This window comes from Haliotis asinina, chromosome 4 (genome assembly GCF_037392515.1).
Source record: "Haliotis asinina isolate JCU_RB_2024 chromosome 4, JCU_Hal_asi_v2, whole genome shotgun sequence".
Classification (NCBI taxonomy): Eukaryota; Metazoa; Mollusca; class Gastropoda; order Lepetellida; family Haliotidae; genus Haliotis; species Haliotis asinina.
Genome location: NC_090283.1, coordinates 16,829,890 through 16,855,716, shown reverse-complemented (window position 1 = coordinate 16,855,716; position 25,827 = coordinate 16,829,890). Strand labels below are relative to the sequence as shown.

The following is a 25,827-nucleotide window of genomic DNA, read 5'->3' as shown; positions in this document are numbered from 1 at the left end:
GTTACCTGTGATATTTCTTGAAGGGCGTACTTTTGCAGTTTCTTAACAATTTGTTTAAAGTGCAACCCATTGAGGCCCAGATCAAATGCTACATTGATACCTATCATCATCATCAGGATTTGCAAGAAAGGGATTATACCTCTCACACATTTCCAATAAGAATAAACGCCCGAGAACATCACTTTCTTCCTCAGACACACACACGCACACACACACGCACACACGCGCGCGCACGCCCACGCACACACACGCACGCACGCACACACGCACACGCACACACACACGCACACGCACTTACCCACAACGTATGAACGGTCCGTAAGCATACATGTAAAGACCTGTTGGCTACTCAACACTGGCTCCTCTCCTTTCGAGGTTTACATTGAAATTCTAACTACATTGTTGTAACGGAGGGGATGAATAAATCTCGTATCTCATGGGCGGTAAGGCAGAATGGTCGCTTGACTCCGGCCAATGTTGCAACATGTTGGACAACGTTGGACATGCTATGTACATTGTGTCATTGGCAAAACAACCACACATGCTTTATTATATCAAGATGATTGGAATTTATAAGCTATACATGTATTTGGTCTCTGTGCGTGTCTGCGTGCGTGCGTGCGTGCGTCCGTCTGTCCATGACAACCCCCTGAAAATCTGGGCTTAGAATTGATCGGGTGGTCAGGCTCTTTCTCACATGGTTGTCACATGTCTCCGTATCCCAACTACATACATTAAGATTCATGCTGTTGATCACTGGATTGTCTGGATCATTCACAGACCGCCGCATAAAGCAAGAACATTGCTGTGTGAGACCTTGAACAGCGACCAAACTAAACCAAACCATTTCATCCATGACGGGCTTTTTAATTCATGGACACGGCATACAAATTACTGAAAAGTGGCCAGTCGTTCGCCTGAACCATTTACTAGAGGCAAATCCCGGAATTAACTGGTGTCCAGGAGCCAGGAGCTAGTTGATATAATTGTGAGGGTGTAGCAACATTCAGAATAGTTTTCCTACATTGTGTTCATGGAGGGGGAGAAGGATAATGTTGCACAATTTTGAACATGGTTTCAGCGGCCACATATACTCGAATGTTATATTATATCAATGCGATCAATACATGGAAAATAAAAACGAAGTCTGTTACTATCTTCACACCCGACCAAATCTTCTATATGACAGAAACTGCCCTGTGCAGGTACTACATAGCAGGTTTCATGAAATGCGTGATGACATGGCTGCTCGTGTATGCATAGTGTGACGAGCAGGGCAAAGTGACTGAAGCGTCAGAGAAATATCTGAAAAAGATGCGTTCCCAAACCCACGAAGCCTAAGTCTGAGACTGTGGCATGGTGGGGTTGAGATATCCTGGGATATGGCATGCTGTGAAGTGGGATAGTGGGGTGTGGCATGGCATGCTGTGAAATGGGATAGTAGGGTGTGGCATGGCATGGTAAGATGTGGCTTCGTGAGACCGTGGCATCTTGTCCTGTGCAAACTTACGAGTTTTCCCATATAATTTAAGATGTGAAGATGAAGAGAATATCACGGTTGGCGTATTCTTTAGAAGAAAAGTAATGTGCACCTATTTGTTGAATTTTTCCCTTGTCCTACCTGAACATCATCATCATCACCTGTTAAAGTCATCGTAGTGAGTGTGCAAGCTTATTGTCCCAACTCAAGGGACTAACTTTAACGTCCAATAAACACCACCAAACAAATATTTTAATGCTCTTATTTCTGAACTCCACCCCACCAATATGTAATGTACTTACTAATGTCATTTCCTTTCTTGAGAACTCTACCCATACCACAATATATTTCTCTCCCAGGACAACATGTGGCTGGTGTGTCCCTGTCTGTCACCCTACAGAGACCATTCACCCTATGTAGACCATCCACTATGTACAAAACCACATACAAATCTCCTTGAAGCTACACAAACTACCGTAAAGATATGGAACCCTTTAGAAACTCTGTATTAGCAATTCAATATTTGAATGGTCTGTGGTGTGTATGGTCACTGTGAAGGCTATCAAGATCCACCCATACTAGGATATATCCAGAGTCAACCACTTGACCATTTGAAGAAAATGCACAATCAATACATCTCTTCCATGCCAGTGTTGTGATAGACTTGAAGTTCTCCAGCGTCATTTGCTGGTTGTAAGAACAAAGTGGAACAGGTGTGTTTCTGTGTAATGCAATCCATTATGCCCAACTTGTGTAGATTAGCTCAGGATCTCAGTCACTGAGTTGTCTGGTCCAGACTTCCATATTTACTCTCATGATATAGCTGAAAATATTACTGAGTGCAGAAAACAAACAACCATACAGACAAACAAGTGTTTGTTGTTATTCCTAATATGCACAGCATTAAAAGAAGTTTTAAGGTAACTGAATAGTGGTTGAAATTTCAGTCTTGAGTGCACCATTTTTCTGTATGTAATTAAGTCAAACCTGCAGATCAAATCAAGTTTCACTTGACTGATAAACGTTTGGTTATTAGCAGTCATAAATTATCAGGTGTGAACTAGACAATCAAGTGATTGATATGGTGAGTGAAAAACTGCACACTGTGATCTAACTCGACCCTTGCTGTGATGTAAATGACAGTGAACCCAACCTTAACACAAACCTCAACTCTACCCTTGGGTGCATTTCAGTATAGAACTGACAAAATCAGGTGTGAACTAGACAACCAAGTGATTGATATGGTGAGTGAAAAACTCTGCACACTGTGATCTAACTCGACCCTTGCTGTGATGTAAATGACAGTGTACCTAACCCTAACACAAACCCCAACTCTACCCTTGGGTGCATTTCAGTATAGAACTGACAAAATCAGGTGTGGACTAGACAATCCAGTGACTGATATGGTGAGTGAAAGACTGCACCCTGCGATCTTACTCTACCCTTGCTGTGTTCTGCCAAGAAATGTGACAAACGTAGACAAGAAACCCCTGAAACTGCACATACAGTTTATGATCACCAGGATCACCACCACAGATGCTAGTGATCCATATGTGATATTTTGAGGCAACACCCCATGTCTTCTATTCGGGCTCAACACCCTGTATGTCAGCATTGCCGTCACCATGTCTCTTTCTGGTCTGAAATTACACAGAAACAGTATGAAGCATACAAGTTGTAATAAAACATTACACATGAAAAATAATTACAATTTTTACAATTTAAAATCATCGAATCATTGCTTGACTGACTGATTGATTGACTGACTCACTGAGTGATCAGCTACTACTGTACAGAACAGTACAGCAATGGTCAGTACAGCTTAGTACAGAACATTTACGTTCAGTACAGTGTATCTTCAGTTCAGTACAATACAGTACACTACAGATCAGTGAACTTCAGAAGAGTTCTGCATAGCACGGTTCAGTTCACCACAACACAACAGAGTGCAGCACAGTACAGTTCAATTCAGAACAGTAAAACGCATTATTTCTCTAATTCACATAATCCTCTTTATCAGGGGTTACAAAGACAATCAGTTTTCTCACTCACCCTAAAAACAATCTGACTTTGGTGCTGGTATTCACAAATGAAAATCAACAAACATGAGTTATTTAATCAACATGTTGTTTGTATTCAGGGTTAAAATCACCCATTCTGTTGTGTGTGATGTGCCATGGGCATTCCACAGGTGTGCTGTGTAGAAGCTGTCCAAATGTACTGGGACTGGTCGGACATGCTACCTCTGCATACACATTCATCGTTCAAAACGCGTCAAGGGGGGTGCCCATCCTAACATGATTTCTTACCTTCACACCCTAAAAACGTGTGCCCCACCCTTAACATGTTTTGTAAAGCCTCATGCTGTGAAAGGGGTGCCCCACCCTGAACAAGGCTCTGTAACCACAGACTTCAACATAGCTTCAAAACACTCATACTCTCAAGGCGTACCCCACCCCTTACATGGCTCCCTAACCCTAATACTCTAAAAAGGGGTGTCCCACCCTAACATGGCTCCCTGACTCTAAGGCTCTAAAAGAGGTGCCCCACCCTAACAATCTAAAGGTGGTGTCCCAAACTTACATGGCTTCCTAACCCAATGACTCCAAAAGGGGTACCCACAATAACATGGCTCCGTAACCCTAATACTCTAAAGGGGGTGCCCAAACCTAACCTGGCTCCTTTACCCTAAGACACCACAGGGGTGGCCCACCCTAAATCAACTAACACTAAGAGCGGTGCCCCACCGTAACATAGCTCCCTAACCCCAGGACTCTAAGGTTAGGTCCCTAAAGGTTAGGCTCTAAACAGGAGCCCCACCAAAATTGGCTTCCTAGCTGTAAGACTATAACGGGGTGCCCCACCCTGACATGGTTCTGTAACCCTAAGGCGGTAAGGGGAATGACCCTCTCTAATATGGCTCCCAAACCCTAAGACACTAAATGGGTGCCCAACCCTAACATGGCTTCCAACTCGCAATGCACCAGAAGGGGGGTGCCCCATCCTAACATGTCTACCTACCCCTAAGACTCTACAGGGAATACCCCACCCTAAACATTGCTCCCTAGCCCTAAAACCCCAAAAGACGGTGCCCCACCATAGCATGGTTATCTAAGACTGTAAAAGGCATGCCCCACCCTTAACAAGGCTCACAAAGCATAACACTCTCAAACAGATGCCTCACCTTCGACATGGACGCCCTAATCCCAACACTCTGAAAGGGGCGCCCCACTTCTAACATGATTCGTTTGCTTATAGTGCCTTAGTTCCCTGTTTATGGGGTACTCAGTACAAGCTACTCAAGATTTACCAGGTCCTACGTTCAAAGAAACTACAAAATAACGAGTAATACATGTGTGCCTGTCGGGTGGCTGGATCAAACTAACATCAACACACGTGGGTGGCATAGGGTGGTGTGGCATTGCGTGTAAACCGCTTCGCCATGGTGGTATGTCAGCAGGTAGGACTGGGAACTGGATCTCCATCATGGACAGAAACAATATTATAAGAGCCATCTTGTGTTCTCTAACCAGTCGGACAAGACATAAATCTGTCTCTGGCATAAACTTTGACAGGCGGTCTGAAGCCGGTGACGTCAAATACGTAATCATGACGTCATTACATTTGTTCTCGGATCTTGTAAACTTCACAGTGACTCAGCCGTCAGTGGCAGACGTCAAATCTCAGAGGTTTACCAGCCTTATCGCGTACGACCATCATTGCTGTGACCACCAGTGCTGACGGATAGGATTAACTATCAAGTATATTACCTATTATTCTTGTCACATACCAAAGGGACCACAACAGAAGAACAGTTTGTTTTGCAAAACTTTATTCCTCCCCTTAAGATATAAGTAACCCCACTACCTATACTAAACTAATTCTACAGGTGCAAATACAACTAACTAATCTAATTACCTAACCTAGCTGCATATACCGTTCTGTCTACCATTTACATTGCTAAAGTTATAATAACACTACTACTACTAAATACACTAAAATCCTAATACCCTCACTAATATAGATAATGATTACATATAATCCCAATTGGAAACTAAACAATTGAACTAAATAACAACAAAGGAATTTGCCACTCAGAGAGAACACTTTCTCTATATGATGTAATCAGAATGTCAGTGCACTTTGGTTCCACTTGATGACGTCAATTGTATTTGTGTGGTATCCCTCACACTCAGGCGATGGTTTCCCTCACGGAGTTTAAGGGGCCTGTGTAATGTTTGATGGCTGTGCCATCCACATCGCACATTACTAGGAGATACATGCTCCTTATACAAAAGGCAAGACTCTTGTCTGTCTCCTTACAGGCGGAGATAATTCCCCTCTCTTTACTTTAAGGATAACCGGCCAGTTCCGGGACACTACAATACAATATAAGTAACTACAGATACTCATTAAGACATGTGTCAATGTCTCATACTTTATACATGTACTTTACTCCCATTACCAAATGTGAAAGTGGAACAGTTTTTGTGGAACGGTAATATTCAAATTTTGACTGGCTTTGTGGCTATATAATGTTACAATGTACACATACATCTAGAAATACTACATCAGTTAAACAATTTCTTGCTACATCTACTCAATCAATAAATACAAAAGTAATAATGATAATAAAAACTTACGCCAGCCAGCGTGAGATGCAATCCCATACGAAAGTTGAACCCATGCAGGTGAACACAGTGGTGATTCTGGCTGACTGTGCAGATTACTACCCTTCCTCACTATTTATACTGACCTCCCATACCCAAGCTACTCAACACCTCTCTATTGTTTATGAATTAACTCCCCAGCTCTGTGGCCATACCTGGTCACGCTTCCCTGAACATAACCCTGTTCCCATAGTATTACCGAATATAATCTAACAACAACCCCCCCAACGATTTATAACCCACTCTAACAATACCATACTACATCTATTTACAGTACCATAAACTAATTATATAAATAAAATCATCTGTGATCTTGACATCACTCCCCCTCTTCAAATAATTGTACACAAGTACAATTACATATTACACTCAAGTCACATTTAAGTTTGTGTTAATGCATAAATATCATAAAACACAATTGTCTAAATAGACAATGGCACAATAATACATAAGAAATAACTGCTGACAAATAATCTGGAGATGCAAAGAGTACATTATTTACATACTGCCATACACATAGTATGACTAGGGTGAACACCGGCCCAAGAGATCAGCCCCCAACATTCTCACTTCCTGTGATTGCACCAGTTAGAAATCTGTAGCTATAGGATTGCAAAGTTAGGGCCCACCTCATTACTCGTCCATTGGTCGGTTTTGCTTTGGTCATCCATATTAAGGGTTTATGGTCAGTCTCCAAGATGAATTCTCTCCCATACATATATCTTTCTAACTTCTGTATTGCCCACAGAATAGCCAAAACACTCCTTTCTATTGTAGAATACGCTCTCTCACGATCTACTAACTTCCGACTCACAAACAATATTGGAAATCGCTCACCTTCCTGTTCTTGTAGCAGTACAGCTCCGATTCCAACATCAGAAGCGTCTGTTCTTACCAAGAATGGTGTCTGCAAGTCGGGCAGTTTCAAGATAGGAAAACTTGACATATGGGTTCTCAACGTTGTGAAAACTAATTCCTGGCTTTTTGTCCATATTACCTTGTTTAGCTTTACTTTCTTTGTGAGATCAGTTAGCGGAACTGCTATAACTGCATAGTTTGGGATAAATTTCCGGTAGTACCCGGTCAGTCCCAACAACGCTCTCACTTGTTTCTTGGTTTGAGGTCGCTCCACATTTAGGATTTTTTCTACATTCTTACCATCTGGTTGAATAAGACCACTACCCACCTTGTGCCCTAAAAAGTCCAGATGTTTACATTCCACTTTTACCATTGAAGGTCGAACTGTAAGAAGGAATTGTCTTAACCTTGTAAATATTGCTCTCAGACTTGCCATGTCGTACCATACCATACAATACCATACCATACAATACCATACCAGTCCTCAGTTCCTTCTATGATGTTGTCTATGAAGTTGTCTGTATTTGGTATGTTGTGCAATACTTGCCTCATCAGTCGGAAAAATACTGCAGGTGCATTATCTACTCCAAATGGCATCACCTTCCATTGGTATAATTCATCAGGAGTTATATATGCTGTCAGTTCTTTGCTACTCTCTTCCATTGGAATCTGCCAATATGCTTTGCTTACATCAAGTTTGGTAAGATATTTACAGTTCCGTAACCTTGCAAAGATGGAATCAGCTAATGGAATTGGTTCGGCATCAAATACGGTCACCTGATTCAGTTTGCGAAAATCGGTACAAAATCTGCAAGTCGAGTCAGGCTTCTTCACAAGTACAATGGGGGATGCATATGGTGACTGACACGGTTCTATCACCCCCATGTCTAACATTAGCTGTATCTCCTTGGCTACAGCATCTCTCATGTGATGAGGAAGTGGATAGGGCTTGGATCGTATAGGCTCATTACATGTCAGCTTGATCTTATATTCCACATAATGTACCTTCCCTGGTAAATCACTCAGTACATTTTAAATTCACTTTTGAGCTCCCTCACCTCATTTTGTTGCTCCTCTGTCAAATCTTCAGAAATGTATACATCCTGATACGTTTCCTTAGAAACTAAAGTAGGTGAAGCTATGTCTAAAGTACTCACCTCTTCAGCCTTGACATCCACCAGACCAGCACTGACATGCACAAGATGAGCTATGCTGACGTCACATACAGCTGTGTCCTTGACCTCCTCTCTCTCAATGTACCTTTTCAGTAGATTGGCATGATAGGTTTTAATCTTGTTACCTACCTGTATTCCGTAATTGCCAATGCCAAAGGTATCCAGTATTTCATATGGCCCTTTCCACTGCAGCAACAGTTTGATTGAATGAGTGGGCAACAGAACTAATACTCACCAACCTTCATTTGTCTTGGCTTGGACTTCACATCAAAGAACTTTTTGTATTTACATGCTTTCTGTTGCAGTTCTTGCTGTGCTACGTGAATAGTCTCCTCAAGACGGTTTTGAAGATCTAGCACATACTCATATGTGGTTCTTACCTCTGGATTTGGTATATCTCGTGTCCAGATTTCTCTTAGAATCTGCACTGGTCCTCTCACAGTGCGTCCATATAAGAGTTCAAACTGGGCAAAACCCAAACTCTCTTGAGGTACCTCTCGGTAAGCAAATAACAAAGCAGGTACAAACCTGTCCCAGTCATTTGGCCGTTCTGCACACATCCGTTTCAGCATCGTCTTCAGGGTTCCACTGAACTTCTCTACCAGGCCATTGCACATTGGATGATAAGGGGAAGTAGTAAGCTGATGCATGGACAATAGTCTACTTACCTCCTTCATCACGCCTGAAGTGAACTGGGCTCCCATGTCTGTTAATATCTCCTTGGGGATACCAACCCTACTGAATATCTCGAACAAAGCTTCGGCAACATATTCAGTCTCTACTCTGGGTAAAGCTACTGCTTCTGGGTATCGTATTGCATAATCAACCACCGTCAGTATGTACCTATTACCCTTGTCTGTGACACGATACAATGGACCAATCAAATCAACAGCTACCCTCTCAAATGGCACTTCAATTAATGGCATTTGTCCCAGTGGTATTTTCCTTACCTTTCCCTTCGGCATGGTACGTTGACAAATATCACAAGACTGAACATGTTTTCTGACATCACCAATTACTCCTGACCAATAAAACTGTGAGATTACCCTATCTCGAGTCTTCTTGATTCCAAGATGTCCACCCACCAGTGCTTCATGACATACCTTCATTACCTGTGTGCGCAGTCTGACTGGTACTACCGCCTGTACAACTTGTTTACCATTGTCCGTTTTATTGGAAGTATGCTTCCTATACAACATATAATTCTCCACAAAGTAAGAGGAAGTACTATGTCGGGTCTCCCTAATCTTACCTTCTTCCACTAATTTTTTTATTTTGTTCAGACTTGAATCCTTATGTCGTAGGGACACGAACTCACCTCGACTCAGTGTCAACCCAACAGCTTCCAGTGTCTTCAAGGGATCCATGTTTTCTTGGCGTACTCTTCTATGGCCCCTTGTCTCTACAGCACCTACTGTTTTGATGTTCTTCTTATCCCACACCAAGTCTGGATCTCCTGGCTCTCTAACTCCAGGAATACTGCTTAATATTAAGTCACAGATTGGTGTGTCCACACATGCTGCTCTTACTATACAAGTGTAAAGGGGTGTATTTACCGTAATCCATGCTACCGGAAGTGTCAAGATCATACTATCTGCTCATTTACAAGATTGTGTTTCTGAAGTCCAAACATGCATCTCTTGCCATTGAGCTCCTCACTGTTACACCGTTACATCCCGTGTCTCTAAGCACATCTACTGGAGTGCCGTTTACCTTTCCCTGATAAAATGACATGTGATCTTTGGTAAGCACACTCCCTGAGGCTACATCTGCTTCACTAACCTCCCCAGAAGTTGCTGCATCACCATCTAGAACTTCATGTATGCAGGGCTCTACTTTTGTATTATCTGGATGTATTACAGACATGTTTTTATTGTCTTCACTCACTTGGATACTCGCCACTTTAACTTGGGTTTCCTGCACTGTGCTGCCAAATGCCCAGTTTGATTGCAGTTGTATTATGTTCTTTCCTTAATAGGAACAAATTGTTTGGAACAAGTACCATATTTACCTGATGCGCTACCCTCGACTATTTTGCCTTTGGAAACCTGCTTGTCAGTTTGACCTGGAATAACTGGTCTATTGTATCTTCCATGACTCGTACCTCTAGCTTTTATAAATTGCTCTGCTAGTCTGGCCCTTTCCATAGCGTCTTTTGGCTTTCTCTCTCTCAATAATATACCCAGATCCCTTCCAGTCACATTCAAAATCTGTTCACGCAGCAGCAAATCTCTCACACCTTCGAACGTCTTTGTGCTCAGGTCAATCCATCTGTTGAAATAGTTCTCAATTCGAACTACAAATTGTGTGAAAATCTCACCTGTTTCAGTTTTAGCTGTCCTAAATTTCTGATGGAATCCATCCTCAGTCATTTCATAACGTTTACTTAATGCAGTTTTAACTGCATTGTAATTTTCAGCCTCAGAGGCATTTAATCGGGAGTATTCTTCTAAAGCCTTACCTTTTAGCAGAGTACACAGCTAAGCTGCCCAGTGGGGCAGGTCCCAGCCTTGTAATGTAGCTACACGTTCAAACCTTTGCAGATATGCATCAATGTTGTCATTGTGGTCGTCAAATGGAGGCATTTTAGGCATCTTGGCAATGGCTGCTGATCTATTCTCTCCTACCTGCCGTTCTTGATTTCCTGCCCTACTCTTTTCTTTCATTTGACTGTATTTTACACTTTTCTTTCTCTAATTCTAATCTTTCTCTCTCTCGTTCCCATTCTAACCTTTCTTTCTCCTTTCTTTCCTCCAGTTCTAACTTTTTAATTTTCCGCTCCCTAGTTCTTTCCTCTCGTTCGAGTCTGTCTTTTTCTTTCACATTCTCAATTTGCTCTTTCACAAACACTCTCAAACCATCTTTCTCATACCCTAAACTCTGACCCAGTTTGATACGTTTGTCAATGTCCATAATTGTCTGTATGAGAGCAAAGCAGGGTGCACACAAAGTCAAACTGTCTGACAGAAATAGGGATCCTAACAAGAAAAATAAAACCGGGGGTGATTTCCCATATATCCCAATGCTCAAAATGTTTCACGACAAACCAATGGCCTTAACTGACCAATAACCACAATACACCCTCTACCCTTGATTCCAAATCATACACTCAAGGCAGATGTGGTGCCGGATGTTCTCTCCCCTCTTAATGGACACAATGAGTCTCCAGCGATGTACAATCAACAACGCAACATCAAATGCGCTACAGAACACAACTCGGGTTCACTTTGATACTGACAAATAATCCAATTATCCCACCGCTGCCACCAAAATGTCACATACCAAAGTAACCACAACAGAAGAACAGTTTGTTTTGCAAAACTTTATTCCTCCCCTTAAGATATAAGTAACCACAATACCTATACTAAACTAATTCTACAGGTGCAAATACAGGTAACTAATCTAATTACCTAACCTAGCTGACACTCAAAAAAAAGGCAGAAAGATTTTAATTGAGTTAGAAAGATATCTGCGCACTTCTCCCGAGGAAGACTGCCTTGGTGAATTTCTCTCACCATGAGAGTGCCCCACTCGCTCCTTTGCTTCACGGAATGTGCAAGGGTCTCAAGTTCCTCGCTGTACAAAAGTTGCAAGGGGATCACAGAGGCAACGTCAGATACGAAGTCACAAATACACGGGTGCGCTACGTACGGTATACCTGGGGGTCAGTTTCGCTACCAATTGCTCTACTGCGGACCAGCTCACATGTGCTCAGTTTAACGGGTATATCCTGAGATTGCACATTCCTATATTTTTTACAACAGCTGTTTAGCAAAAGACACCTACTGTGAAAGAACTAACAAAGCAAGCACGTGGAGTGCGAGGTTACTCTCGTATGAGGAAATCTGCGCTCATTGAATTACTGAAAGAGCAATAACCTACAGAGTTACAATTCATGCCTACTGAGCATGCTGTAGGTAAATATTTGAGAGGTTGGAAGTTCAAAGAAACATAGACATTGAAGATTAAAAAAGCACTGATATTTGACAAAGCAAATGAACTGAAAGATGTAAGAGGTATTAAATTTCAACTCACGTCTAAGATGACACAAGAGAAACAAAGGCGAATGGAACAACTGAATACACCAATTTGTGCGTCAGAGGTAATCAAGAAGTTACAACGCAACCAGACACTATCAACTATCTATAGAAAAAATGCGAGAAACCCTATAACGTTACAATAATATGGGTCTGGTTGGGTTGTTGACAAGATTAACATGGTCTGTCTGGATGTAGCAAATTATACACCGTTGAGAGGTGGAACGTACTTACCCGCGTCTGAGTATTTCAAGGAAAACAAGCCATGGTTGACGTTTAAAACCGAGGCAACAATTGTATAAGGGTAGTGATAAGATCTGCTAAATTTCCAGCTGAAAAACATTCCGATAGACTTTACAGTTACGTAGAAGATAACGGGCTCAACTGGGAAGGTATAGACGAATCCACCCGTATCTCTCATAAAAAAAAACATAGAACAACAGAATCCAGACTTAGCCATCAACGTATTCGGACACGAAGGCATCAACGTAATAGCACACAGGATAAGTCCTTTATTGTATAAGGGTGGTCGTAAAAAGATCAATATATTTATGGTCCAACAAGGTGAAAAATATCACTACACATTGATTGCGTTTTTTAGCCGACTGTTGTACAATCCATCAATCGAAACACAGGGAAAAGAAACACTTTCGTGAAAGGTGTCTTCATGGGTTTTCAAAGGCTGATCTGTTCGATTCGCACAGGATAGATTGCCCACTTATAGGGGAGACAGCCCTGCGAATAGATATGCCCGAGAGAAAACAACAATATCTTGAAACTTATCAACCACAAAAATCAAATGCCGGTGCCATATGTCATCTACGCCGACTTCGAATCTATCATTAAATAGACAGACAGACAGACAGATTTTATTGGTATATATGGCCCGGTGAGTGAGTGAGAGAGTGAGTATAGTTTTACGCCGCTCTCAGCAATATTCCACCTTTATGGCGGTGGTCTGTAAATAATCGAGTCTGGATCAGACAATCCAGTGATCAACAACATGAGCATCGATTGTGCAATTGGGAACCGATGACATGTGTCAAACAAGTCTGCGAGCCTGACCACCCGATCCCGTTAGTCGCGTCTTACGACAAGCATAGTCGCCTTTCATGGCAAGCATGGGTTGCTGAAGGCCTATTCTACCCCAGGACCTTCACGGGTAATATATGGCCCGGAGGCCAACAGTACAGTGTAAATATATTGACATGTACATAGTGACAGCGCTACCACGCAATACGACGTAAATAGTATACCACAGATAGGCAATGTTAATTGTACTACAGAGCTATTGGCGATGTGATTTATTGCGATTTATATGGTACAGTAATAGTGCTATCTTGAACAGTAATTGCACGTCATTCGTTGCTAAAACAGCAGTAAACATTTCTTTTGATGGTTGTCTATACAGATAGAGGGGTAGGTATGTATATCTTAAAGGGGCACTGATGCGGAGCGAATGTTTCTCACCAACGGTGTAATTACGAAACCAAGATGCAAGTTGGTCAACACCCGCTCCCTCGACCGTGACGGACAAAGGGACTGGGCTCCTTGTCTACACTAGCAGAATTTCTTCACCCTAAACAGTCAGGAGGCCGGCTGCCCATCATATGCCATTATTTAAAAATATCCATGGTTTTCCTTATCTGATTGTAACAAAATATCCCAGCAGTGTAGTTTTTTCTGATGCCTGGAAGACTGGAAGATTTAACCAATTTGATCCTATTTATGTGTTTTACCTCCATATTTAATCATGTCATGTGAAAATATGACGTCTACAGGCACGTAGTAAGCTAGTTGTTTCATATAAGTCCGAAAGATTGCAAAGCTTTATTTTTATATAGTTTTGGGGGTTGGCCAAACTGTCATAGCAAAAATCATGCGTAAATTTTGGTAGCTATGGTAGCTATCCTAAATTATTATATATGACAATAAAGACACACAGTTGAATTATTTCAATTCATGAACTAAAAACAACGACTTTGCCATTGGCAGAGAAATCTGAAAATTTTCTTACGTCAAAATGATTACACCAGCCATCAGCCGCGACCAAGGAGTGTACCTACCAAGTGCCTGGGACTTATTGATAAATTAATCTCATCTACCTGTGTACATTCTATCTATGTAATTCATGTATAGCCTATCTACCCGAGTACATACTTGTGTTTGTACATCACCAACCCTCATGTATACATGCTCACCCCCTATCGTGTGTTATGTACATCATCCTATCATGCGTAATGTATCACCATTGGCTTCCATCCTTATCCCCAATCATGTTATGTATACATATCCAATCAACTGTAATGCATTACCGTTGGCTTCCATCATTGTTATCTTAACTATCGGCTTCCTATCAGTGCTTGTTTATACTAGCTTTCGTTAACTCATTCCACTTGTTACTTTGTTATTGTTTTACCTGTACATATAAATACACCTCTGTATCCCTTTCTCAATCACCTGATGAAGGAGTAAGCATTAACTCCGAAACGTTGTGTTCTCTCATAAAGAAGTTGATATCCATAAAATCTTCATTCTTAACCATTCACTTGGTCTTTTAATGAATTTATAACAGGTATAATTGGTGGTAACACCACTCAGATTACTCAACAAAGGTTCCCATTTGGCATTTCTCCTGTCTGGAGTAAATACTCAACATTATAAATTAAGGTCTGCAGTGGCAAATGTATTGTATGTTATGTAATATGTACATGTAAGTGATGCAAGAGGGTTTATCAGCTGAGTTACAAAAACAAACATCGATCAAAGGATTAACCGATACCACACTGATTAATTACTTCCACAGCAGATTTGTCACACGGTAGTGTGTGTAGATGTACTAATCTATACTGACTACACCCTGTCATAAAGCGCGAGTGTAAAAACAACATCCTCCCTTCAAAGAATTAACCATCATTGCGTTGATTGATTGCTATTTATTGGTTAACTAAATTACTTAGAATGGCGGACATCATACAATTAGTTGCCAGGTGTGCTCTCTTGGGTGACCAATGAGAGGTTTATCAGGTTTTCACCAATGTGTAAGACCTGAAACGATGTTTCACTTTTTCGCAAATTAGACTTTTGTAAGACACACGGCTTAGAGCAGGATTATTTACCAGCTACAGATGAATGGAATATCGTTCTTTTATGTGGATATTGGTGGATACATTCCTGAACAAGGCAGTAGCCTGACATTGTTGCTATAACATTAGTCTGTTTTAAATTCAGTATTTGCATTTCGTTTTAATTTATTTGTTGTAGCATTCAGGAGAATCTGTATGACAGAAAACACACACTAGATCGCGCATAGGGCGTGTGTGATACAGGATCGACACTGGCAGTCTATACAATGTTTAAATCTTACAGTCATGTTAGAAATGTACCATAAGTATAAGTAGACCGTGTGTTCTTTTATTAATTTTCAAATTCATACAAATATGACAATAAACTAATAAGGGTTATGAGACAAAATATAAAGACGTACCTTGGCTTCGATATTTTTCCGTCCTAATCGTTTTTTACCACTTCTTCCATTGGCAGATGATTAACCTTCAAAGTGTTTTATTTGTATTCATAATACATTTGTAACGAAGTGAAACTGACTTCACCATAGTTGATCTGCCCATAATTTAACTCTAAATTGCGCGTACGGGCTGCACAGCAGAGGTCACGAACCAGCTAAGAATTCCGGGATATCATCCGGGTACACACCAGAGAAAAACAACAACAAAAGGAACAAGCACGGAAATTGCTCCGCATCAGTGCCCCTTTAAATATGATTAGGGCATTCTAGAAGTATATGGTATTCATCCTCTGTGAGGTTACAATGACCAAAGGTGGTAAGGTGATGATACGGACGTTTAGAAAACCTTGCAGCTTTTATCTTGCAGCGTTGGGGGAAAAAGTGGTTTCAACAGCTGTGCTGCGCTGCGCCCATAACCCATGCGCAGTAAATATCTTCGCGGAGCTTGAAACAGAATGCCTGCCCGGAGTATGAGGTCGTGAGCAGTAGTCTAATCTTGGTTGTGTACACAAACAAGTAAATAATCTACTCGTTACATAAAAAAACAAACTTGTTGATTGTGGTAAGCAGCCTCTGTCACAGAGAAAGCTCAATGTCTGATTCATTGACACCTATATGTCTACCTGCAAACAAACTGCATCCATTTTTATCAGATGACTGGATCTGACAGAAACTGGTGTCAGTTTCAAGTCCTGCTTTGTACTTGGACGAATGACAGTTTCCAGCCGCGCAGTGGTTTACCAGCTCTACAGAGATGATTTGTGATTGGATCGGACACAAATTCCGAGAACATGTATCAACAAAACCAACATCTCTATATACATTCTTTATGCATAACAATTTCTTCTATTGCACATGATTTTTTTGACAACGATATATGAATCCATACTGAAACGACGCATCAAGTACAATAAAACAAGTTGTTATCCATATAGAATCTTACTTTCTTGTGACTCGCCATACTTCTAAAATGATCATCAAACAGGTCATCTTTCTGTACACACAATGTGCCCTCAACGTATTAGCAAGTGAACCAGCCAGTCGGAAGCCGAGTGCACCCCCACCCGCCATGACTGGGATCGGTCTCCCGAGGGCTTCGTTTCGAGGGAGGTAAGCCCAAGTACAAAATATTGCACTTTTGAATCTCCATTGTACGCTTATAATTGTCCATATTTATTTTTTTGCAAGCAGCAATGTATATTATATGTCACGAATAATTGATAATTGTATTTTAATTATGTCTGATTTTTTGTAGTGACCTTTAATAAACGTTGAAGCTTGTATACCAGACTGCATCATAACATAAATGAGTTTGGATGTATTCACAGAGTCGCGATCGAATGCCTTTCGGAAATCCACAAAAACATTAACATTTTCCTCCCTTCTTGCGCAGATATTTGTGTGCAAGACTGTTCAAGGTGCAAATATGATCAAGAGTAGAGTATTCTTCTCTGAAACCTGCCTGACTCTCTGATAATAGTTTATGACTCGAGATCCAGAGTTTGACGCAATTATCTATCACAGTAGACAATATCTTATTTACAGTGTTCATCAGGGCTATACCCCTGTAGTGACTGGGGACTTTCTTATCCCCTGATTTGCACAATGGCACGATTAAGCCAATATTCCACGCATCGGGAAACAGGCCTGTCTCCAAAACATGGTTAAACAAACATCTTATATAAGGTTAAAAAACCAAATTACTGACTTCTTTCAATACTTCTACGGTTGCCCCATCTTTCCCATCATTCAGACTTTTAATGGCACAAGGAATCTCGTTATCATTAATACTACTATCAAGTAGTTCATCGGCAACTGTACAGTCATCACATTCATTGGCATTATGACAGCTGAAGCAATCTGTAACATGCCATCGCCAATTACGGTTTCATGATCAAGGAGTTCCCTAAAATAGTTATATCATTCATCTGCTGTTATAGTTTGGTTGGTGTTTTCTGTACACAAGCAATATTTTAATCGATTTCCAAAAATATCGACAACCTTTCCTTTTGGCAGCCTCAACTATTTCATTCATAATATTTTCTTCATGTTCTTTTTCACGACATAAACTGTGAAATTATATTTTGGCGTGTAGGCATTGTTTACAATGGTTTTTAACATTCGTTTTCCTGAATTTATTTAGTACATTATATTTCAGCCGTTTAGCTTCTTCACATTGCTGGTCGAAACAGGATGGCTGAATACGTGTAAGGTGTAGGGTTGACCTATAGGCTCGTGTAACATGTCTGTGTGTGTCTCTCAGTGCATGCTGTCCCTTCATTACAATATCATTCAGGGCTTTGATAGCATCATCACGTTATTATGTATACAGTAATAGAATTAGTGGCCAAAATGTTCGACATTGTCTTTAATAAATTGTACAAACTAACCCTTTCTCTCGTCATCCCATCTCCCTGACCCGATGTTGTGAGTATTCGCACGTGCTTGCTCGTGCACTATGTTGTCACGTGATCTGTCATGTGATGTTGCTATGTTAACTGTGACGGGCAAATGATCAGAGTCAGATCTTCATCAAACGAAGTAGTTATAGTGAGTGAGTGAGTTTAGTATCTGGACCAGACAATCCAGTGATCAACAGCATGATCATCGATCGGCGCGATTGGGTACCGATGTGTCAACCAAGTCAGCGAGCCTGACCACCCGATCCCGTTTGTCGCCTCTTACGACAAGCATAAAGGTTGCTGAAGCATAAAGATTGCTGAAGGCCTGTTCTACCCCGGGACCTTCCCGGGTCAAGTATTTATAGACACAAGTTGACACAATACAATAGTCAACAACACTGCTGCCTCGGTGACCAATAAATGTAGATTCTCACTAACATTATTACCAGCTCGACCATTTAGAAAATGTAGATTGAAATTGCGACACATTTCTAACAATTTAGCTCCCTCTGGGTTTATTATCTTATCTTTAGAATTTCTTGGGATGTTAAAAGTACCATTTGTACAGTCGATGTCATCAATGGGTATATAGTCTGTTGAGTCGTGCTCAATAAAATATTGTTTGTCACCAACCCGTGCATTAAAGTCACCAAAAAGTACAATAGTTGCGTCAGGGTGTTCTCCTAATAGCACATGCAGTCTGGTCTCCAGGAGACCTATTCCAGTAAGGCCTGACTGTACAGAAATATCACTATCTATTACATACACGAATCCAAATATTGAGGGTTTGTTGGTTTGTGAATACATGATGTCGCTTGTGAAGAAGATGCAGTCTGTCCAGTCCTCGTGTATACGAGAGAAGCGTGCAGCGATATACACTGATATACACTGATATACCCTGCCAGTCCCCCCACTGTATCGCCCCGCCCTCTGCGTGTGGGGCGACACACTATCACGTGTGCGGTGAAACTCTGAATGGTGACTCAGTGTGGTGATTCACTGTCACATTAATGGTAAAAACAGAGGTGCAACTCACACTGAATGTAACTTGGAGCTGAGAATACACCCCTATTCACATCCCAGTGGTGTTTCACAATCTTCGCGGGTATGATTCATGCTTGATTATGCAAGCTGTTTCAAAGGTTGAAGGCAACATGACTCGTATCCCCAACAATATGGAAAGATATATATCCTTTTCGGTAAATGGGTTGAGATTCACAGATAGTGCTCAGTTTCTGTTGTCGTCTCTATACAGTTTGGTCAAGGCTACTAACACCGAACGGTTTGGCTATAACCAGTCGTCACACAGAAGAGTATCTAACCGTATGAATATATGGATGACTGGTGTAAGTTCAACGAAGCACAGTTACCTCCTATTGACCGCTTCTATAGCAAGCTATCCGACGCGTCTATCACACAAGACGATGACCATCACGCGAAAAACGTATGGGGAAAACAGGGTTATAAGATTCTAGGTGATTACCATGATTTGTATTTGAAAACAGACCGATATATACGAGATATTCAGAAAAAACGTGTTCGAAGCATTACGGGTTGGACCCGGCATGGTATTATTCAAGTCCTGGGCTCTCGTGGGATGCATTACTGAAGAAAACCGACGTGAAATTAGAGTGAGTGAGTTTAGTTTTATATATAGATCGAGTGGACATAAAAGATGTGGAACCTAACCTATATGCTGGTTGAAAGACGGACCGCGTAGAAGATTCGTACGTGAGGAATTACAAATGATACCACAGCCATAAAAAAAATAATAAAATTTTAAAAACCTACATAATCAGTAATGACCTTTGACTCCTGTACCCTACAAGCACATGCTTGCAATATGAGGCGACTATGCTTGTCGTAAGAGGCGACTAACGGGATCGGGTGGTCAGGCTCTCTGACATGGTTGGCACATGGCATCTGTTCCCAATTGCGCAGATCGATGCTCATGCTGTTGGGCACTGGATTGTCTGGTCCAGACTCGATTATTCACAGACCGCCGCCATATAGCTGACATATTGCTGAGTGCGGCGTTAAACTAAACTCACTCACAATGAACATGTCCTGTTAGCTTAATCATCATTACGGTGAAAACAACAATAACCCTCAATACGGCTTTTTTACCACAAATTTCAGTTTTTTGCAATAAGAACACATTGACAACGATATATACGGTGCTGGTCTCATCTTTGATATAATAATTTGCGTAATTAGTCCAGTTGTTTCACAAGTAACACTGTCGCTGCTAAACCCAGTGCCACAAAGGCCAACTCACGATCCCTCTGCCCCTCGGAAGGTGTGTAATACTGAGAAATCGTTGGTGCATTACCTAATGGTTCTAGTTGTTTACCTGTTAACACGTTGTATTCTTTCATAGCTTCGTCGACGTCCTTGAACGTTCGAACAGGGTGATTATTGATAAAATCTAGTCTCTTCATGCGTGAATTAACGTATTCAGCCTGTGCGGCCTGCAGAGTCGGTTTAGTCGGTTGTGTCGTTTTAGCTCTTCTACCTCAGCCGCGTTTGACTCTCGTAATTGAGAAAATGGATAATTAGTCCCGGAAAATGCCCGGGCAGTCTCAAGAGCCCCACTCGAGCATCATTGCTATCGCGGCCACATTATATATATTAGCTTAAAATATATTCAGGTACAATACCTTGTTTTACAAGGACGTCTTTGGTGGCCATCACCATACCAATGTTCATAGTAAGCATGGCCATGTCCTGCAGGTCGAAGTCGAGTTTTATAGTCGACTGTTTGATAATCATTTTAGTCAACCGAGTGTATCCTATTGCTAATCCGGAAACCACTAAGGCGTGGCATGCATCGTTAACGAATGTTATTCGCTCAGACATAATATATATTGTTGGAAAATATAATTTTAATTATAACATAATATGAGGGTCGATCACCCCGTGGGATGTTGGTGACGGTTGTGGTTGGGCTTGTTTTGGTTTGAATTACATAAACAATTAAACAACAGCAGTGTCAACTACGCTACCTACAATCACACACAAAGTGTAATTATTTTTACGGAGCTTGGCTACGGCGTTTTTTTTCGGAAACATTACGGAAACATTACTAAAACATTACTAAATATTGGTCGGTTGTCACACAAGCTTGGCATGCTTAGTTTCGGCGAGCTGTTTCTTCACCCGTTCCCGTTATAGTCAAGCATTCCTGGAACGAATCTCTGTCCTTGCAGTGGAATACGGCTACCCATTGAGTCTGTTCCCCGAAGTCTCTCAACACCGAGTTGAACTTCTGCGTCAGCAGTCACCCGCTATGTTTTGCGTGATTTACCAAGATTTTTCTGTCCGAGAACATGCATTTCATGGAATTGAAGTGCACGCCTGAGAAATTATCAGAAAAACAACTGGAAACTACACTTTAAAAAAACCCAAAGAAACGCAAAATGTAATTCATAAATGATACAATTTTGTACATATATGTTAACTCAAACATTGTTTCTGGAATGTTTTAGAAGATTATGGTTGACCAAACGCAACTAAAAATGATTTTGAACGGCTTTATCAATCAGGATTGTCATGTGTGGATGTCATTCAGCACGAATATCAGGCACAATGATTGTTTATCACGTGCAAAGCAACGTCCCAACGCTGCCGATCGAAATCAGGCAATTGGACGATGGCAAGCTGGCCAGCCAAAGAGTGACGTGGCAAGGATCTTCAGCGTTCTGTGGGATCGACATCAACAAATGATCAGGAAGTCCAAGAGTTACCACACCTGCCCAAGATTGGTACATCCGGATAACCCACCTACGTGACTGCCACCGTACCGCCCGGAACATGTGCTTGTCCAAGGCAATTTGACGGCCAGTCGATACATCAACCAGATTCTCCGTCCGCACGTCCTTCACCTTGTTGACCGTCAACGGCAGCTCTTCCGCCAGGCCCCACACAACACGTGCCACCGTGGACTACCTACAACATCAATACCCTCCCCTGGTCCTCTAGATCCCCGAATCTAAACCCAAACACCTTTCGGATCAGATCGATAATCCTACCATCGATAATTACGTCGTAATCCACCACATAATCTTCAACAGTTGTTCCACACGCTGCAGGAGGAATGGAGAAAGATTCCACAACGAAACATCCAACGACTGATTCGATCTGTATCCAGGTGGGGTCGGGCAGCGTTAGCAGCTGGAGGTGGTCACGTGAGGTACATTGGTAATCGGGTTGAATTAGATAAGACAAAATGAGCTTTACAAAGCATCTAATTTGGGTGAAATTCTGTATAATGTATGTTGGCACAATTTACTCCTAAACTACAAATAATGTATCCACAAATTGAAAAAAAAACACTATCGTCATCTAAGGTCTTGAACGTGTATCTTGGAGATCAAATTGAATTAAATAAGACAAAATAAGGTTTACAAGACACCCCAGTTAGGTGACATTCTGTATAGTATAAGTACCTCGGGATCAGTTTGAAAGGTTACTTCGAAATCAACAAATAATGTTTTCACCAATGGAAGGTAATACAGTGTCGTCATCTAAAGCTTTGAGATTTCGTTGAAGTGTCGTTGTTAAAAACAATTGTTGAAATATGTTAACACATGTCTGTACACATGTGGAACCAAAAAAATGTTGATTGTGATAAGCAGCTGTTGTATTGATTGCTTTATTTATTTTAAGAACAATATCATATGCACAACTTCAATCACTGGCCATGTGTACTTTGAACTTAGCACCTATCGGGATATACCCATAAACAGAATAAACCCATGGACAAACGAAAGTGAACGCTTATTTTGTTGAGTTTTTGGTTGAGTTTTCCAAGTTGGAAAATCCTGATAGGACAAAACGGTTCGCTCCCACACAGACTAATCGTGCGCCCAAACGCAACATGTTGGCTGTGAAGAAGCATGCACATTTGCCAAAAATAGCGAAACGTGCATCTCGGAGATGCTAAATGTTTGTGGAGAAGTATTATAAGATCTAGTGGTCACACATCTCAGCTGAGTGAGTGAGCGAGTGAGTTTAGTTTTACGCCGCTTTTTAGCAATATTCCAGCAATATCACGGCGGTGTACACCAGAAAATGGGCTTCACACATAGTACCCATGTGGGGAATCGAACCCGGTCTTCGGCGTGACGAGCGAACGCTTTAACCATTAGGCTACCCCACCGCCCCCCATCTCAGCTGACAAAAAAAACCAACAACACCGAAATAATGTCACGGCTATGAGCCCAAGAGAAAGAGCGCCAGAGGTAAGAGGTAGATGGGCGCCAACAACAGCCATATTGCAAGGGCCCTGAACTGTACACATGGTACCATCATTAGGCTGTTCCAGCGTTACAGGCAAACTGGCAGCTCCCAAGACTGGCCACGACCAGGCAGACCACGTGTGACGATCCCGCGGGAAGACCGCCGTCTGCGTACTCATCATCTGCGCAATCGGGTCATCACGGCAACGGAAACAGTGGTAACATACCGTGCTACGAAATCTAGTTATAACAGGTATCAGAGGTCGACGACCTCTGAATGGAAAGGCATCGACCCAGGAACATCGTTGTCGTAGGTTACAGTCAGCAAGGACTATACGTCGCTGCCTGGAACGAATTTGGCAGCAAATGTTTGTTACAGACGAAAGTTGATTGAACAAGGTCCATAGTGATGCGAATATACCGTCGTAAGGTAGAAAGACTAGCGCCGAACTGTGTGCAGTGGGATAGTATGGGGAGGAATTTGCGGGGATCAGTGTACACGACTGGTCGTAGTGCGTGGAAACGTGAACGCTCAGAGACACAGAGATGACATTTGTCAACCCGTGACAATACCATTTCTTCGCCAGCAACAACGGTGAACACTTCTGCAGCACGATACCGCAAGGCCCCACACAGCGCAAGTGGTCCAGAACTTCTTGAAAGCTCAGAATATCGAAGTTCTTGGCCAGAACTCTCATCCGACTTAAACCCCATAGACTTGTGGGATCGCCAGGTGAGAATACGACCACGACCCACAGTGAACCGATAAGAACTTGCAGACGCTCTGAGGAACGAGTGGAATGGGATTTTGAAGGACGTCATTCGTTGGTTGACGACATCGCTGACAGCCGATGGGCTTGTATTGCTGCTATGTCTCCGCGCTCACGTTTGTGTGTGTGTGTGTGTTTGTGCGTGTGTGTGTGTGTGTCTACTAGGTGTGTATGCGTGACCAAACACATGTAATGAGTGAGATATTCTATGATTGACTTGTTACATGTATGAACTGTGCTATTCCTAACCATCTGTCCATTACCAGTGCTCTTCATCTGTGATGAGTTTCTCATAGATATTGTTGGTGCATTGTCCCATCTGCTGGATTCATTAAATGCTTCATTAAAACGTAAAAGCTGAGTATGTTTTGCTTTGATTTATTGATCATTAATAAGGGTGTTCACTTTATTTTGCCCACTAGTTTACATTGATTTATGGCTCGTGCACTTGAGGTATGTCTCAGTCACATTATGTAATTACACAGACAAGCAGGTGTCATACCTGACATTTTGTTATGCTTGTGGCGTGCAAAAAAACTGCATCCGTTTTCCTCTGATGACTGGATCGGAATAAACCGGTGCAAACTCAGATTGTCAGTTCCAAGTCGTGGTTTGTACTTGGACGAACGACAGTTTCCAGATGCACAGTAGTTCACCATTTCAGTATTGGTTGATAAGATCGAACGCAAATGCAGAGAGAGCATGTATTTACAAACGCAGCATCTCTATTTCTTAAGGATAACAACTTCTTCTATTGTATATGATGCGACATTTCAGTATGAATGCTTATGCCGTTGTAACTCCTGAAGTTGTTATCCATAAATAATCTTAATTTCCCATTACGACATACTTCGGAAGTCCATACTTCTAAAATGCCAATCAAACAGATCACTTGTACACGCATAAAGAGCTCTCAGCGTATCGATACACTTGAGTGCAGACCCACCAGCTCTGTCTGGGCAACAACTGCGTCATCTGCTAATTTCACAGGAAATACGTCCTCCAGAGACAGGTAACAGTCATTTGCATACAAAATGAAGAGTACGGGTGAATAGATAAAGCCGATCATGCTATATAACACTAAGAATTAGACAAGCTTAATGCTAATGCAGCGTACGGGAGTTAATAATTAAATGTTCACAACAAAAGGAAAATACAAAACTGGGAGGACCAATTTACTGTTTGTAAGTGCTATTAATACTGTAGATATCATAAGACTACATGCACTATCAATTATCACTGTGTTTTCTCTCGCCGTAATCTCACGAGGATCTTTTGAAATAAATACTTAATGCTGTGAATGTGCTACTTAGTCCTTGAAAGAAAGAACGTCGCACATATAGATCACTGTTTGTGAGAAAGGAAACGAGAACTGTGTAACACGACACGCCATCCAAGCAAAACTGAATAGTGGAGAATTGTTGAGTCATCGACTCGGTGTGTGTCACTACAGCAGAGTTATATGGCGTTTCCCCAGAGGCAGAGGGTTTTGACATACAAAACATTCTCAATTGTGTTTTTTCGTTCACGTGGCAATGTTAGTTTGTCCGTTGTTAATATTTTAGTCTCTCCTTACAACCATAGCCTGATGAAGTATAGTAAGTCCATTTTATTTAACACTGGTTCTAAACGCAGAATATTTTGGTTACAGTTCCCCAATATCGCAAGC

General features: G+C 41.6%; 1 pseudogene; it reads right to left on the bottom strand.

The window, feature by feature from the left end:
* LOC137280809 (uncharacterized) overlaps positions 1-24,210 on the bottom strand; it is a 56,071-nt pseudogene extending 31,861 nt beyond the window's left edge.
* Positions 24,211-25,827: the final 1,617 nt, after the last annotated feature.